Source organism: Gallus gallus, chromosome 7, assembly GCF_016699485.2.
Source record: "Gallus gallus isolate bGalGal1 chromosome 7, bGalGal1.mat.broiler.GRCg7b, whole genome shotgun sequence".
In the NCBI taxonomy this organism is placed as follows: domain Eukaryota; kingdom Metazoa; phylum Chordata; class Aves; order Galliformes; family Phasianidae; genus Gallus; species Gallus gallus.
Genome location: NC_052538.1, coordinates 6076592 through 6093299, shown reverse-complemented (window position 1 = coordinate 6093299; position 16708 = coordinate 6076592).

Genomic DNA, 16708 nt, shown 5'->3' with positions numbered 1-16708 from the left:
AGCAGTGCATGCATTGCTGTGCGAGTACAAAGCACTGCTGCTCCACGCTGTGCCTTGGCCGTGCTCATTTCCAACTGCTGCTTGCCGTAATGATTATCGACGATAAATTTTAAACGTGTTGGGATCCGGTTAACAGGGATTTTGCCTGGGCCCTGCTGAGGGAGATTGTTGTTTCAGTTGCGTCTCCTCATCAGTTTCTGAGATCTGATTGTCAACACCCAGCAGCAGAGGGATGGAGGTAGCTCTTAGCTAGTGAGTAATGTCTTAATTTGGGAGTAGAAATCACTGCTCGTGGCATTATCCCAGGTTACAAGGTCTTCTCAGGGACATGAGTAATGCAGTTCGTATTGAATGACAGTCCATCTCATGCTACGTAATCTCAATTACAGCCTACAACTGTGCAGTGGTGGTAGCCTTGTTCCCACAGCCCTATTCCCACAGCCCGCTGCAGCAGCTTTTCCACCCAGAAATGCGTATTGCAACAAGCATGAGAGGCACTCCTCTCACACTTCCCAGGGATCTCCTGTCCCACCATGGAGAGGAGACTTGTCTCACATTGTCTGACAAGCCTTCAAGCTAAGTCTCTCTCTCTTGCTCATGAGTTTCATCATGGAACCATCAGAACCAAATAAAAAGCTCAGGAAGCTCTCCTGGTGGCCAAATATGGACTCCCAAGTTGAGAGCTATAAAATTCTGTTTTACTTGCCAGACATAGTGACAAAACACGAGATCGTATTGAATCAAAATGCCTTCTGGACTCAGTGTAGGAGGGGGATCACTTCTGGGGGGAAATGCTACTTCAAGGGCATGCAAATGAAACAAAGTGGGTTCGTGAAGAGTTTGGACCTGAAGTCCCGTGGACAAGTTTGAATCAGATTTCTCTGTGCAAGATTATGCTCAATTTTGAAAACCTACTCTCAAGTTCCAGAGCAAGAGGAGGAAAGCTCTGGGATTCATTTGCCATAGATTTCTTGCAGAACTACTGAGCAACTTGACATGCAGTAAACCAGATGTCCCCTGCAGAACTTCTGCGCGTGCAGAGTATACAAGCTAAATTAAATTGAGATGTTCTCTGAAAGTTCAACCATGATGGAAAAGGTACCACAAGATGCAACTCAACAGGGTGTTCAACTTACAGTCTGATAAAAGCAAACATTGTGCAGCTGTGAGCTTTACTCGGCCATCCAGTGTGGCTTGTTGCTGAGAGTTCGTAAATGCTAATCTGTGAAAAAGCTTAAAGATTAACTTCAGGTTCGTGGATTTATGGCAGACAGTGATAGAAATGATTACTGCGACCCAGAGAAGACTGACCAAGAGACAAGCTTCTCACCTGTTCTGTGGGAAATGCCTAAAAAGAGGTCATCCATTTCACATGAATTTTGATGCTTCATTCAATTAATACTTCTTAAAAAATTTTTAAATAAACTTCCTTCTCCATACCTCTATCACTATCTCATGTTCTAAAGAAAGCTGGAGTCATTCATTTTAAGCTGAAAAAGGATCAGCTCAGCGATTTGGAAATATTAAATGACAGATATCCAAAACCTTGCTTTAAAAATCTTTTATGGATAACAGTTTCATTTTCAACAAACCAACTACGAACAAGCAAACGGCACTTCCTGGGGGAAAATGTACAGTGCTACAGTGGCTATGATACAACACATAGCCTGTTTTGCTCCTAATCCCAATATGAAAACATCATAAGCTTCTGGATTCCGTGTTTCCCATCTTTGCTCTTCTTCTGCAGTTTACCTAGTTTTCCACCTAAGCGTCTGAGGATCCTTTGTCAGGTCAACTGTTTAAAACTATTTCAATTAGTGCTGCTTTGTTTGTTGCTTAGCGTTGTAAAACCATTATCAAATGCATCCTTTTGGTCTTTGCCATCTCTCCAGTTGGCCACAAAGGGTCTGTTCAGCTTGGTGGCAGTGATGGCTGAGCAGGGCAGCTCACATGGCACTGACAGCAGCTGCCAACCTCAACAGATGCTCAAAGCATGGTGGTTTAAAAGCTTTTAATAGCAATCTCTCTCTCCCTGTCTCTCTCCCCCTACAATAAAAAGGATTCTGGAAACACAAATCAATTATTCCCAGATTTCAAATGCTGGCACCACTCCTTGCGCAGCTGCAAGCACAGAATTTTAACCTCTTTGGTATTCTGGTATAAATGGCTGCAGTGAGAGAATGCATGTTTTTTGTGCTTTGAGTTTCAACTGCGTGCCCAGCCCTGAGCTCTGGAGCTGCCGTGTGTTCATCTCCAAGAGCTTCCCACTCCGAGTCCGTGTCTGGCTCATCTCTTTGCAATGGGCTGAACCAAATCTCTAGGTCACAACACGCTTAGGACTTCAGAAGACTTCAGAACAGAACCCAAACTTTTCAGCTATTGTATATTTTCCCCTCTCCTTTCAAGCTGGCGGAATTAAGTGAGAAACGGTTTTGTAGCCCCTCAGAGTGAAAAATATTTCCTGAGCGTGAAAAAAAAAGTTGCTCCGCGTGAGGATCAAAGCGTCACGTTTTCCTGACAGCCTCGATGAAGAGCACGCAGTCCAAAAGCTGAGCAACCAGGAGACACACTGGGAAACTGAGAGGCCTGGAGCCACTGCCAGCGCCCAAGCAGGGATCTAAGCCAGGTAATAGGAACATCCCCAGACAGCGAAGGGCTCTCTTGGGAAAGATGCCTTTGGTGCTGGCTCAAATGTCCATTCCAGTTCATCTCCCTGCAATGTTCCTCTGAGATGAGTTTGCTTCTTCATTTTGACGAGGAAACATTTTCCACGAAAGCCCTCCTAATAGAAATATTCCTGACGAATTCTACTAGTGGAGTTGATTGTTTTTAGATATCTTTTCCTCCATCTGTTCTAAGAAATGGCTTTTCAGGTAATGCTTTTTTGGGGGGGGGAAGAACACAAAGAAGGATAACAATCTGCATGGTTCTTATCAAAACAGGGGGAGAGGTCCTACATGCCCCTTCCCTGCTCACTGGCACGTGAACACACAAAGACAGCATCCCAGACTGAGACTGGTTGCAGGCTGGTTGCTTTCTAAAATCTTTTCAGCTCCTGCTCCAGATTTCAGATCTCCAGTTTGGCAAAGGCAAAATGAGATCTTGTTGGCAGGAGGTGAAAATTAGCAGGGCGCTACCTGAAAATAAAGTGCTGATTGTAAAGGAAAGCAGTTAATCATCATGGACATGTCATGCAAGGAACAGGTAAAGACTCTTTTTCTCAACTCCCTCATCAGTATGTAATAGGATTTGCCAGCCAGTTTTAGGCAGGCCAAGATACTTCAACTGGTCATTGCAGAGCCTGATGGAGAGAAAAGAACATATCCTGGAAACCTAGTAGGGGGTTCCATACTGGAACCTCAGTAGAGGTGACTTTGGCTGTGCTGCTCCTGGTCCTGGAGCTTGGGGAAGCTGTGCCACATGGCTGGAGCCTTTACAGCCCCATTAAACACCTGCCTGGGCAACAGGCTACAGCTGATGCAGAGGCAGGGGATTAATGGTCTTTTCTTGCTTCTGTCTTACAGGAGGATCAGAGTGGAGGAGTAACCCCTTCTGAAAGGAAGGAAGGGGCAATCTGCTTACGTATCATATTCCTGGCTGCCTTCCAATGGAACAGGACAGGATATATATGAGCACGTCACAACAAAGCACTCTGCCCATCCATAAGGATGGAGGAAGAAGAACCAGAGAAGGTAGAAGAAAGAAAGGGCTGGGAAATGAGAGATACAAACTGGTAGGCTGCAAAGATGAATTTGTACAGGTTTTAGCTGATTGTATTACATGCCTCAGTGGCTTACAAATCAGCTGTTTTAATAGCTGGCTGAGGCCGAGTGCATGCAGTGGCCAGCTCCAATTTGCAAGGCTCGTTGTGTGGATGCAGCAGCCATGCTCCAGACTTCACCTGGGCCAGGCTCACTACCCTCCATCCAGCCATGAGTACCTGCTGTGGGAAATGGCATGATCCTCCATGCACTGCTGACTACCCCAGGGCCTCTTCCCCTGTCATCTGCTCACCTCTCATGCTGTCACTTTACAGCAGGCTTTGCATGAGGCTCAACTACAGCCCCCAGAAACCTGCAACGATGTCTGTCAGAACAAACAGCACTCACCTGAATATATGAAGTGCTAATGACCCCTGTTGGATTTACTTGAGGGAACAATGTTTTCTCAGCAGTAAATCGGCTTCCTCTTCATTAAAACCTCCACCTTGGGAATGCCAACTTTGAAAATAATGCTGTCACCTCCAGCTACCTGCCAGGCTCTGAGCACAGGAGGACTTTTAGAAAAGGCATTAAAAAAAAAAAAGTATGTCCCAGAGTCCTTTGCTTTTGGAGAGGTCTAAGTATCAAGCAGAGACGTAATGGGAACAAGAGAGCTAACCAGCACATTTCTCCTTCAGCTACTTCTCTTTTATATATATATATATAATATTGATTGGTCCCATGTTGCCAGATTGATTGATTAATTGCTGGTGGAATGGGAAGAAAAAGAAGAAGGAATAGCCTCTAAATTTGAGAAAGCACCAGAGGATTCAAAGAGGGAAGGGAGGAAAGGTGATCTATACTGCAAAGCCAACATAGGGAATTGGCCCTGTGACTTATTTCATTATTTTTTAATGGTACGTGTTGGAGTTGTAAGGATCCAAGTGAAGAACAGGGGAAATTGGATCCACGGTGAGGTCAGTCACAACAAGGGACCAGAGAAAGTTACAGGGAAGAAGCAAACAAAAACAAAACGTTTCAGCCAGAAAGAGGGGAAAGAGGGATGGCTAAAGAGAAGATGGGCTGAAAGACTTAGGAATTGAGATGGAGAGAAAAAAAAAAGGAGGGGGGGGAGGAAGAAAAAGTGAAATCTTGGAAAGCATTGTAGGATTTCACTGCCTCTAGAAATGTAAAGGTCAGCAGGTGCAAAGATCTAGATTAGGATTGACACAGGGCCAGGCTGGTACAGCTGGGGGGGCAGCTGGAGGCGTCACCCACAGCCAAAATACTCCAGAAAACATGGCAGGAGGCAGTTTAGATATTTACAAGAGTGAAATATTTTCACAGAATCATCAAATCACAAAACGATTTGAGTTGGAAGTTGGAGAAGTTAAATGTGATTTCAGTCCTGGGAAAGCATTGGTGTTTCAGTAACACTAATGCCACACTCTATGTGTTGAGATTCATCTTTGCTGGGACGTTTGAAGCATCACAGTGTCCGTACACAGATACCTACATGTCTGTACTGTTGCAGACCCTCCTATCCAACCAGCATGGTTGGGAAGAGGTTCCCATGAGAAAGACCTATTGGTCTTCTAGGTTCATAACACACATCTTAATCCCACAGTGCACAGCTAAAATATAAAGGACTCCCTAAGGCTGGTGGACACGTAACAAGGCTGATATGACTACTTTTTCTAAATAAATTTCCTCACTTCCTCTATCTTTACCAACAGAATTGATAAGTAAAACTGGAAATAACTTCACCAGATGGAGATGTGCATTGGCTAATCCTTGATCTGGATGGAGGACAGTGCAGTGACCTCATGTTGTGCCAACCTGTAAGCAGAGGCTGGGCAAGGTTTGACCTTCAAAGCAGAACACTGATATATCTTCACTTGGCAGCTGTGTGTCATCTGTTGGAAGATGTCCCTAATGGGCCCTAAGGGAAATAGCCAACATGGAAGCAGGCCTGAAAATCCAGGACCTCATTTCAGCATCACAGCAAGGGCTGGACTTGTGCAGGCTGGGGAGCACTGCCTTGGAAGCCCACACTGGTCCAGGAGGGCTGGCACACTGGACAAGGGATCCCTAAGGCATATGACCCAGGCTGTTTTATTCCTCACAAAAATGAATGTGCCATGAATGCCCCATTGCAAATCCCCATAAAAGACGCAGAATGTCTTAAAAATCCAGTCAACAAACCCACACAAGTCTTGATGGAAATGCATCCCAGTCAGACAGGTCTGGATCCCATAACTATAAAGGTGTTTTATTTCCTGGAATTCTTACATCAAAGGGTGGATTTTCAAGACAAATAGCTGCTATTTTCATTTCTCTGGAGAAATCATATGATGTGATTGACAATTAAGATCAGAAAAAGATTTGATGGGCAAAAGATCAGGAAATAAATCTCGCCACACCACTAAATCCAGGGCTGTTATCAAAAGTTATTCATCCACGCTCAGCACTGTGAGGATCACAGGAATTTGGGACCTAATTTAAGGATGTTTTTTCAGTAACACTAACAGAAGATTGAGGAAATTGGGCTCAGTTTTACCTGCTACAAAGCTCCATTAGTGCTAGAGTGAAGGAACAGATATTGAGCCAGATTCTCTGAAGATGGCACAATGCAGACATGAGCTTGCAAACATCCCTTCGACATTTTAACCCTTTGGGGCCAAGAGTTTTTCCCAACGAATGAATTAACACCATTGTCTTCCTCCACTCAGATTTTTCAGTGGATGGAATTGTTAAAAAAAGAAGGCATTATTGGCAGTGACACATGCTGGGACATATGGCTGCTACATGGGATATGCCTGGGGATGTAGAAAGCAGGTAGGGGTGAAGGGTGATATTTGTCACAGCCATCCCCAAACATCAGGAGGGTTATCAGGCCTACACTTCTTACAGCTGGGCCTCATCTCCATCCATCTCTGACCATTAGGATGCCTAGGCTACATTTGACACTGACTGACAATTTTACTCCAAAGAAACAGCCCTTTATTTCCTGAGACAGTTAGATTTGTGTATCACAACCACGTAGTCCAGACTTCTCTGCTAATAGGCAAAAGCACACGGTTTCATTTCTCCAGGGAGTCTAATGGTGTGCAGGAGGCAAGGTGATGATGCTGCCTTGGTCCTCCCCCACGGGAATCCACAGGTGCTGCTGAGCCCAAGGTATGGCACAAGCTCATCCCAAAGCTTTGGGTTCTCTGTCCTCCCTCACTCCTGTCTACATGGCTGTCTTTGAGAAACAACCAGAAAACATGGAAAGAGGGTTAGCAGAGGTATACTGCCATGGAGGAGGTGCGATTGATTGAGTGTTTGCTTACTCAGGCCTGCGCTAGGGAAGGGAAGGTGATCTCATCAGTCTCATGACCAGAAGGAGCTGGGGAAGCCGTGTTGAACCCAGCCGTCCAGAGAGTCAGATTGGACATGCGGGCAGGGGCTGGGAAGTCCTTTCTCCCTCAGCATTCCTCCCTTCTGATCAAGTTGTTGTGTGGTGGTGCCAGGCGAAGGATGCCCTCTGGATGTACCATCACCACCTCTTCACTCACGGTTCCTTCACAGCCCTTTAGGGTGTCCAGTTCCCATGAGACGGGGATGGTAATATTACCCTACAGCCCAGCAGTGCTGCCAGTTAAACGCTGTAATAATAGGAGTTACAGAAGTACAACAAAGACTTTGCTTCCCTTTCTGTTTACTGCTCACAGTCCAGACAGAGATAGATAAAACTACTTGCAGATAGAAGATTCTGCCACTCTCAGAATTGGCAGATGACTTTCTTTTTTTTTTCCCAATTACTATATTTTTCAAAACCTGCTGAAAGACAGCGTCATTGTTTCCCTATTGTTCCAACTTGAATCCAGGAAGGTTCCTTAAGCACATGCTTAACTTTTGGTATGTGAGTAATCCCGCCCCTCTTTGGCAAAGCACTTAAGCACATGCTTAATTTTAAATTTGTTCTTGAGCACAGTGAAATGTAAGCTGGTGTTTGAGTGCTCTGCTGGATGGGAGCCAGAGAGCTCAGCACCTTAGAGGGCTCAGCTCCTCCAAGAAAGATGCCATGGTTGGAGAAAGCTGTTAACTTTAAGTACTTGCTTAAGTTTCAGGTGTAACGTGGTATCAAACCCCAACCTATGAAGCCGTAAGTGAGTAATATGGATAAATGCCAACTGAGGCTGGTAAAGGAATGAAGAGAAGCTCCCTCATTGTTTTTCACCAGTATTTCTTCTTCTCCCTTGTGCCAGTGTCTTACTTTTTTGAAAGACTGGCGGTTCTCTGTGTGAGTTCCAAACACCCAAACGTTATTCTGAAAGCAAAACTGTCAAGATTTCAAAACATCCCAGTTTTTCCCACCTGCTTGAAGGGCATTGAGCCCTTTTACATCTTCATTATGAAACCAGCATGCACGTGTGTTGCAGAGTATCAGTTTCAAAGGTTTTTTAAGACGGAATGAATGTGTTTGTGCATATACATGCATCTATCTATATATACTTACATATATTCCGCTTCCTGGAAATCCAAGACACTTACTTAATAAGAGATGCAGATTTGCAGGGGTATGGAAGAAAAAAACCTGCTGCAGAGAGCATTTCACAAAATGCCCATGCTTTTAAGCACTTCACAACCATCCCCACACAAAGGTGTGCACTAAGTGTCCCAGTGTGAGAGCCAGCTAGGAAAGCACAACTTCTTGGGGGTTTTCAAGCTCCAATGGGTTGTGAAGCACCAAACAGGTTTCTGGCTAGGATCTGAACGCTGCCCATCTGAGCACATAGGTCAGTAAAATTTTATGGGGGGGAAATTCCACATTTTAAGGAAGAAAGAAAGGAGCAGAGGCTTGAGTCTGGTTCTCTTTAAGAAATGGCAGCTGTTTGAAAGCTGCCTACAAGTTCAAAATGTTAGGAGCTGGTATTAGGAGCTCAAACAGAAATGAAGAAATGGATATCATGACCACATATGTGATATTGATGCAAGAGCTGATGGAAAGTTAGAGAGAGCGCTCTGGTGTAGATGTAACATACTTGTAAATTATGTTTAGGATCCTCTTCTGTCATTCGTCCATAGAGGATAACTGCCTGCCATCGTCACTGCCTGATAAAAGGCTTTTCCAGGCCAAGCAGTAGAACTGAGGTGCTGGTTGAAGACTGTGATGAGGGAAGAGGGTTGATCTCTCTTGTTTGATGAACATGTGGAAGAAAGTTAGATCAGAGCTGGAGCAGAACTGGGGGCATTTCTTTTTCTCTAAAACAAAACAAGCACCAGGAATGAAGGTGAAATACGAATCTTCTTATTTAATTCATTCTGGTCTGTTTTGGATACCTTCCCAGGTCAGTCCACTTTATAGAAGAAAATAATATTAGTGAATGAATATTAACGATGAAATGACACACTTGGAAATTTTCCAAACGAAACCTTTTCGTTTTTAATGTGTCAAAGCAGAGCATTTTGACACCTAAGAAAATTTAAACACGTATTTCTTACCCTAAAACTCATTGTCTTGCCGAGTCTTAAATTCATCACAATTCTGCCCTCCCCAAAATGTGGGTTTTTTTTGGTGGTGGGAGATCTTCTGGTGATTCCATTGCTGCAACAGGGGCATCAGTGGGAGATGAGAGGACTTCTAATGGCATCACTTGTCCCAGAGTTGACATGCATGGCAGGACGTGGTAGATCACTCTAAAACCATCTCCTCCTGGGAAGATGTCTGCTATCCCTGTGGTTATGTTAGCCATAGCTGGGGGTGGCCCACAGTACCAGCAATAAACGTCTGCCAACCCGTTTGTTCCTTCAGGTTTCCAGCCCAGAGTTCCTTGAATACCCAGTTTCCCCACAAGGAAGGGGTATCTTGTACAGATTTTTGCTCTTAATTGCTCATTTCTCAGGAATCTGTCAGAGCAAAGGGTTAACATGTCAGCAGAACAGTTAGGGGAAACAGGAGACCCAGCAAACCCAGGTCTTCGCTGGTGTCTGTCATGGGAGAGTCTGTCTTTCAAGGCCTATATAAATAAACTTCCTAGTAAACTCAGCAATTTTGTCATCATAAAGGCTGGCAGCCTTTCCTGGCAATAAAATAAACTCTAATCATTTCTTCAAATAAAACACAAAGAGCAGCAGTGCATTCGCAAAAGACTCTGTGATGGCTGATTTTCCTTTCCCCCCTCCCCGCCCCCCCACTCCCCACCAGCCACACGGCCATGTGCATGCCATGCCAGGCCATGATGGATGGAGAAACACAGGGGCACTCTGCTGCTAATACCTAAGAGGAAACAGACCCTACGTCTGCAACGTAAATCAGGACTGGGCAAGAAGCTCAAACAAAATAAGAAACTGCTCTGATCCTCCTGCTGCGTCTCAACCAGATCAAAAATCTTCCCACCCCCTCTGCAGATCTCTGCAATGCTTCCCTTCCCTTTTTCATGCACACCTACTTCCATACCAGCTTTCTTTCTTGTCAGCCTCAACAAGAAGATCTGATAATCTCAGGAGAAGCCCATTCTTGCCATTTGCCCTCTGCGGTGTTGCTGACTGAAAGCCATGCTTCCTATGTCCAATGGACAACTACTTCTCCAACAAAAGGGAAATTTGGAATCCAAAATTTATGCCTGACAGAGATGTTGGGTATTTTTTTCCCAAAGAAAACCAACCAGACAGCCAGAAACTGGGCAATCGTGAGAAGAAAGGATCACAGAGGTGAGCAAGCAAGGAAGAAAAGCATGTCAGCCCTTCCTTCCTCTATCGACACTTGCACTGCAAGATGCATACAGAGAGCAGAAAGGACGCATGGAAATGGCCAAGAAAAAGCTGAACAGCCAATCATTCTTTACACATTGTTGTGTTGGTTCCTGTATAAATGGCAGCTACTGCTGCTATTAAACAGAAACGAGACTTGAAACACGTTTGGTAGTCAGCGCTGAAGGGTGAGCGGTGACACCAAGAGCAAAATGAGAGCACTGCCAGTGAGGTGGTGTGCAGTTGTGCATTGATTTCAAACGCAAGAACAATATGGTCCAACTTCAGTCATCTAAAATAGAGCAGTTGGCTTTTGTCCTAGAGCTGCGTCAGCCTCTCCGGAGTGGCGATGAAAGCACATCACTTGGGCCGGGTCTACAGCACGGCCCATCTCCCTCTGCCTTAAATCTATTGCAACAGAAGTTTTGCCAAGCATTTTGCATTAGGTGGGGGGGGGGGGGGGGGGGGGTTTGCAGTGAAAATAACCAGCCCTAAGAACTTCAGAGCATTTTGCAGAAGCTCACAGGAGTTTCGCAGAGTAGCTGAGATGTGAAATACCTCCTAAAATTCTGAGAACGTGGCATTTTTCTGACATACCTTTTGAAGTAAAGCATTCGAATTTTCCACTCAAAGCCCCCTTTGCTTTTTGAATGTCCTTATTTTATTTTATTTTGGTTTTTTGAATATAATTTTCAATTGCTTGGATCTTCAAGACAGTGCTTCACTTCTGGGCATATCCAAACTATTTCACTCTACCTGTAATTGCTATCATTTTAACTTGATGAATAGAAAAAAAAAATTAGGGCTCAATTCAACATATTGAATTACATTGAATTTTTTGGTTTTTTATTGTTGTTATTATTGTTTAAATTTTTAAACAATCAGAAACCATTCCTTTGGATACCTGGGTTCTCCCAAGCCACTCCTAGCAGCCTGTAATGCTCAAAACTTGTCAGTCCTGGGAGAATAGAAGTAAACATCTGCCGGGCAATGTCATTGCTTAGAAATGGGACCAACTTCCCTAGCAAAGTACCTGGCCTGGATGATATTTAGAGAAGGGAGAGGAGGCACTGGCTTATCTTAAGCCCACCAAAACCTGCACCTCACTGACAAATGAGCTCCCTTTGGAAACAGGATTTTTGGAGTAATGAAACTTTTTCAATGAAATAAAAATCTATCAACATCTGTGGCATGCTTTAAGTCTTTCATTTGCATTAAAATAATATTTAAAAAAAAAACACTTTTTTTCACTTTCTAGAGCTGAAAACTGATTTATTTCAGACTCGTTTTTAGCTAGAAACTTGGTTATACATTCTGAGGTTCTAGGATTCCTTCAAGTATCATTGCATCATTGTATCATTGCATCAAATTGCCCAAAAATTGTCCCTCCAGAATTAATGGATTTAAATTAAATTAAATTAAATTAAATCAGACTTCTGGACAAGTCAAAAGCTCCTACCCTAACCCTAACGCTAACCCTAACACTAACTGTAACCCTAACCCTAATGCTGACCCTGACCCTAACCCTAACTCTAACCCTAACCCTAACCCTAACCTATTCAGGTCATTCTTATTTTTGAAAGAGCTGGTAATTACAGAGTTGTAGGAGAAATCATTGATTGAAAAAACAAACAACACTTTCAGGTGTCCGGAATGTATTTTCATGTTAATTAGGTTGCAATAAGTTGATGTTTAAAGAAGTTGTACATGAAATATGATTCATGTGAGGTTTAGATCGGAATTACCTTTTCATAGTTGTGACCATAACACAAAGGCCCAACAACACTTCTGGGATGATACCACGTTTGTCCAGATACCCAGAAATTAGTGCAGCAGCTGACCTTGGATGCAGCCATGGTGGCTGTACCCAGCACTTACCTGCATTTACAGTGAGTAAATCCATAAGTGGGAAATTGCTGTCCAAGGAATATGCTACCATCATTCTTGTGGGCCTTTCCTTATTGACAGGTGTGCTTAAATGCATGGATGTGGAGCTGCAAATCATCACTTTGGTGAATGCTTTTGTATGCCTGGACACAGCCAGTTTTTGTGGAGAAAACCATAGATGGAACTCTTAATGGGATGAGATGAGATGTTTTTGGAAGTGTCTGTGCAATATTTTCTTGGTCAACACTGTTCCATCAAGAGGGGCTCTTTCTGACCTCCCCAAGGGAAGGAGATGGAGAGGTTGGTGCTGAGGATAGCCCACCAGTGTCGCAGTGGGAATCATCTGCCCACACAGTTTGATTTCATCACTCCCAAATATTCCAATATAACACAGCAACCAAGCTCAGGATATCCAAGCTCTCCAAAAACAAAGTAGCTCAGGGACTTCGGCAAAGCCCAGAGCTCAGAGCAGGCTAATTTTCCTGAGTTCTTGGCAGTCTCTGAAGTTTTCTTGACAGAGTAAATTAGGCACTGTTGAGCTCTATGGCTAGACATCTTCCGGAACCTGAGTGACTGCATTTAAAGCCAGAGCAACTATGTCTATACCAAAGTGCACAGAAAGCCCATAACAGCATCATTTGGTGGAAGCAATCCACTACCCATTTAGAGCTGGGACATGCATTACACTGAATGTTTTTATCACTGAGAAAATGAGCCTATGATATTGTTCAAATAAATGAGGGAGAAGGTTTCTGTGTTTAGACACGTACCTTGGATGCTGCATGAAAATGTTCTCCAGAATAGCCACCATCAGATAGAATCAGAATCATAGAAAGGCCTTGGTTGAAAAGGACCTCAAGGATCATCTAGTTTCAACCCCCCTGCCATGGGCAGGGTCGCCAACCAGTAGACCAGGCTGCCCAGAGCCACATCCAGCCTTGAAAGAGGGATGAATAGAACCCTGCTAGCAAAGCCAAACCTCCTTTCAGACTGCTGGAATCTCATCCAGAGTCCCTCACAGGAAAACATGCATATCTGGGGGTTGTTTCTCCACATCTCTCTTTCTCCTCATCCATCACCCTTTTCACTACCCTGCCATATCTTCTTCTCTACTAGCTGCCAGTTCTCCCTTGTACCAAAAAAGTCTTCCCTGACAAATCATCACCCACGTCTGGCAAGAGGTAAGAGGCATCCGAGAAGGAAAGGTCCCATCCTGAAGAATCCATTTGTGTCACACTTGGCCATTCTTGTTAAACTTGGCATGCTGCTGCCTTCCTGAAAAGGTTCAAAGTAAAAATAATAACACCTTCTTACTGAAGAACAAACAGTTGGACTGAAAATCATATTTTAAAGTGATAATTGGATTTTTAATTCTAGCAATTAAGAAACACAGCCTCTGCAAATTTTCTTTTGACTTGTAATGCTGCTTATACAGCTATTTTGTACCATCAGCTTCTTTCATGTTTCATTTTTTCACATTCTGACATATTCCCAACTCTTCTCCTGAACAGCCACTTCCCCTTCCTGGCTCATATTGCACGAACATTTTTTATAAAACTTCTTTCATCTGATTTTAAAAATGCTTTGATCAAAATCTCCCTTCTGAAAACCCAATGTGGTTTGAATCACGAAGCCATGACTATTGCTAATAAAAGGAAAGAACTGACTTTAATGACTTTGTTGGTGTTTGGGCGATCCAAAAAGAAATAACTCAGAATATACCTGCAAGTACCAGGGACCCCTTAGTACTTACTTTGTGTGAATTGTTTTTCCAGGCTTTTTTTTTTTTTCCTGTTGTTTTTAGATTTTTTTATGCAGTGTGCCAAGAAACTTGGTTTAGTTTTATCTAAAATAAATAAACATATAAATAAAACTTGATTGACTCTTGCTTCATTTCTATATTGCTTTTCCTCTGGGGATGTCCTGTGTGAAACAAAGATCTTTCTTTGCACGTCTGTTTGCAGAAAACATTGTTCCAGGGACATCCACATGTTGAAGCAGCTCCAGGGAGGTCAACACGTGGGGACAGTTGCCAGTGAGCGTTTTCATCTTTAAACCTATGAACATGTTTTTTTCTTTCCCTGCAAAGTACATGGCAGAGATCAGTACCAGGACTGTCATCCACACAAGGCCCCCAGGCCACTCTTTGGAGGTGGAACCATCCCACGTATGGTCTCAAGATGCTTTCGTTCCTGCACAAGGGAGAAGCCAAGGAAGCCCTACGTGCAATATGAATCCCACCACAGCCCCTCTCTGACATGTCAGCCCCACGTGCACTGACACTAAGAGAATTTCTGTGCTGGAAATTGAAAAAACAGAATCCTACAAGGCTGAGGGCAATCTGCTTTGTGTTTTCCCATGCAGTGGAAGTGCATGGGCATCTGCTCTTTGTTAAAAGCGACTGTAGTGGCCAGATACAGGTAGCATGTTTTCACTTGGTAGCTCTGGCATTAAAATCTTATCTTGTGATTTACTAATTTTAAAGGAGAAAACGTCAAATCTTCACTTGCAGATGTCCCATGTTGAAGAACCCACCAAAGCTGTAGCTGGGTTGGCTGTGAACTGCTCTACATCTGGGAATCTCACTTGGAGCCTCAATTCCTTCTGCATCAATAGCAGGATCTCTTTATGCCTCTGCCTGCTCTATCAGACATCTTAGATGCCTATCTTAATCATCTCCAAATATACATGTTGAGTCTTGATCTCATGTTGAATCCATCTTTTTACTGCAACTCTTCTTTCCCAGAGCCACCCGTTCTGTTTGTTACGCTCCCATCCTAGGACTTGGCAAAGAACTGTCTCTGGAACTAGCCATCAGGGAAAGGCTATGACTCCATGTCTTTTTGTTTGCTTTTTAAGACTTCATCTACCCCATCCAGTTGTGCAGACTTCCAACCACTTGATTCTGCCCTTGAACAATACTGCAATTAGCTAAGTGTGGGAATGGCGATGTGGCTCATTTGAGGTTTTGTTTCCACTTAAATGAGAGTTAATCTCCCCTGTGAGTCTGAACATTTCTTTTCCTGATGGATTGTTTATTTTTCGATTCTGGATGATTTCTAAGAATAGCAGTTTGAGTTCCATAAAAATTTACTCTTGTACTTTGATTCATTGCACTTAAAGACGCTGTTGTCATACTCCCAAGTGTTGGCATGCAGTATTTGACAATCTTCAATGGAGAAAATTCCTAGAATATAAGAACAAGACCTTGCTCTTTGACTTCATTTTCTTTTTCTTTCTATCTAACATGCAATTAGATGTTTATTTTTCATTATAAATGCCACAGGATTTTTTAAGGCATGTTCCCTTTGGTTTTTAGAATGATTCTTTTCCGGCATTAGGTTTGCCTGGGCTTTTAGCCTTTGTTCTCTGCGGATGTTATTTTAGCAGGACGGCGCTCCCGTAGGAAACACAGCCTTGCTGTGCCTTGTGGTTTCCAGAGCAGTGTGTGTTGTCTGAACTGGGAGAATTGGCTTGGGACTAGGCAGACTCAGTGATTGCAGCAACTGCCTTGAAGACAAGCATCTTCTTCTCCCAGTGTGTGTAATGACTTCGCAGGGTCAGCAGGATAGGCAGAAGAAGCTCACAGATGGAAACCACATCCGTACTGGGGCTCATGGGTCTCCCCTACAATGGCAGAGCCGTGGAGCATACTCTGAGTAGATTACAGGAGCCTGGAGGGAGCATGGGATCATGTAAGCCTCCATGGACATGCTCCAGCAGCTCCGCTTTGTGAAATCAGTCATAGAATCATAGAAAGGTTGGGTTGGAAGGGATCATCTAGTTCCAACCTCTAGTCATCAGGGTTAGCCCACTCCCAGTTCCTGGACACTGAATCACAAAGGTGCTAAAGCAGGTACTAAAGCATGCAAATATACTTACTTGTATGTATACCAGCAGAACATACAAGTGGGAATTTACCAGCACTGTTTGCACATGAACAGCAGTATTCATTGAAGAAGAAGCTTCTAACCGGAGCCCAGAAGACTTCCTCGTATTTATTGAAAACACCCAGTTTGTCTAACCTACTGCTTTCAGAACCAAGCATACCTTTGTAATGAGATTTAACATACACCAGCAGTTCTGAGCACCCAGTTACTTTAATGACTTTTGTCCTTGGTACCTTCATAAGAATCACTAAACATTCACATTATTTCAGCTAATTCTATTTTAGAGAAACACAGAAATATTAAGGTTTTAAAGGACCAGAAGGATCACCAAGCCCAACCATCCACCCATCCTCACCATGCCCAATGCCCACATCTCCATGGTCCAGTGATGGTGACCCCACCACGTCCCTGGGCAGTTGTGCCGCTGCAGCACCACTCCTTCTGAGAAGTAATTGTTCCTAATATCCAACCTGAACCGCCCCTGGCACAACT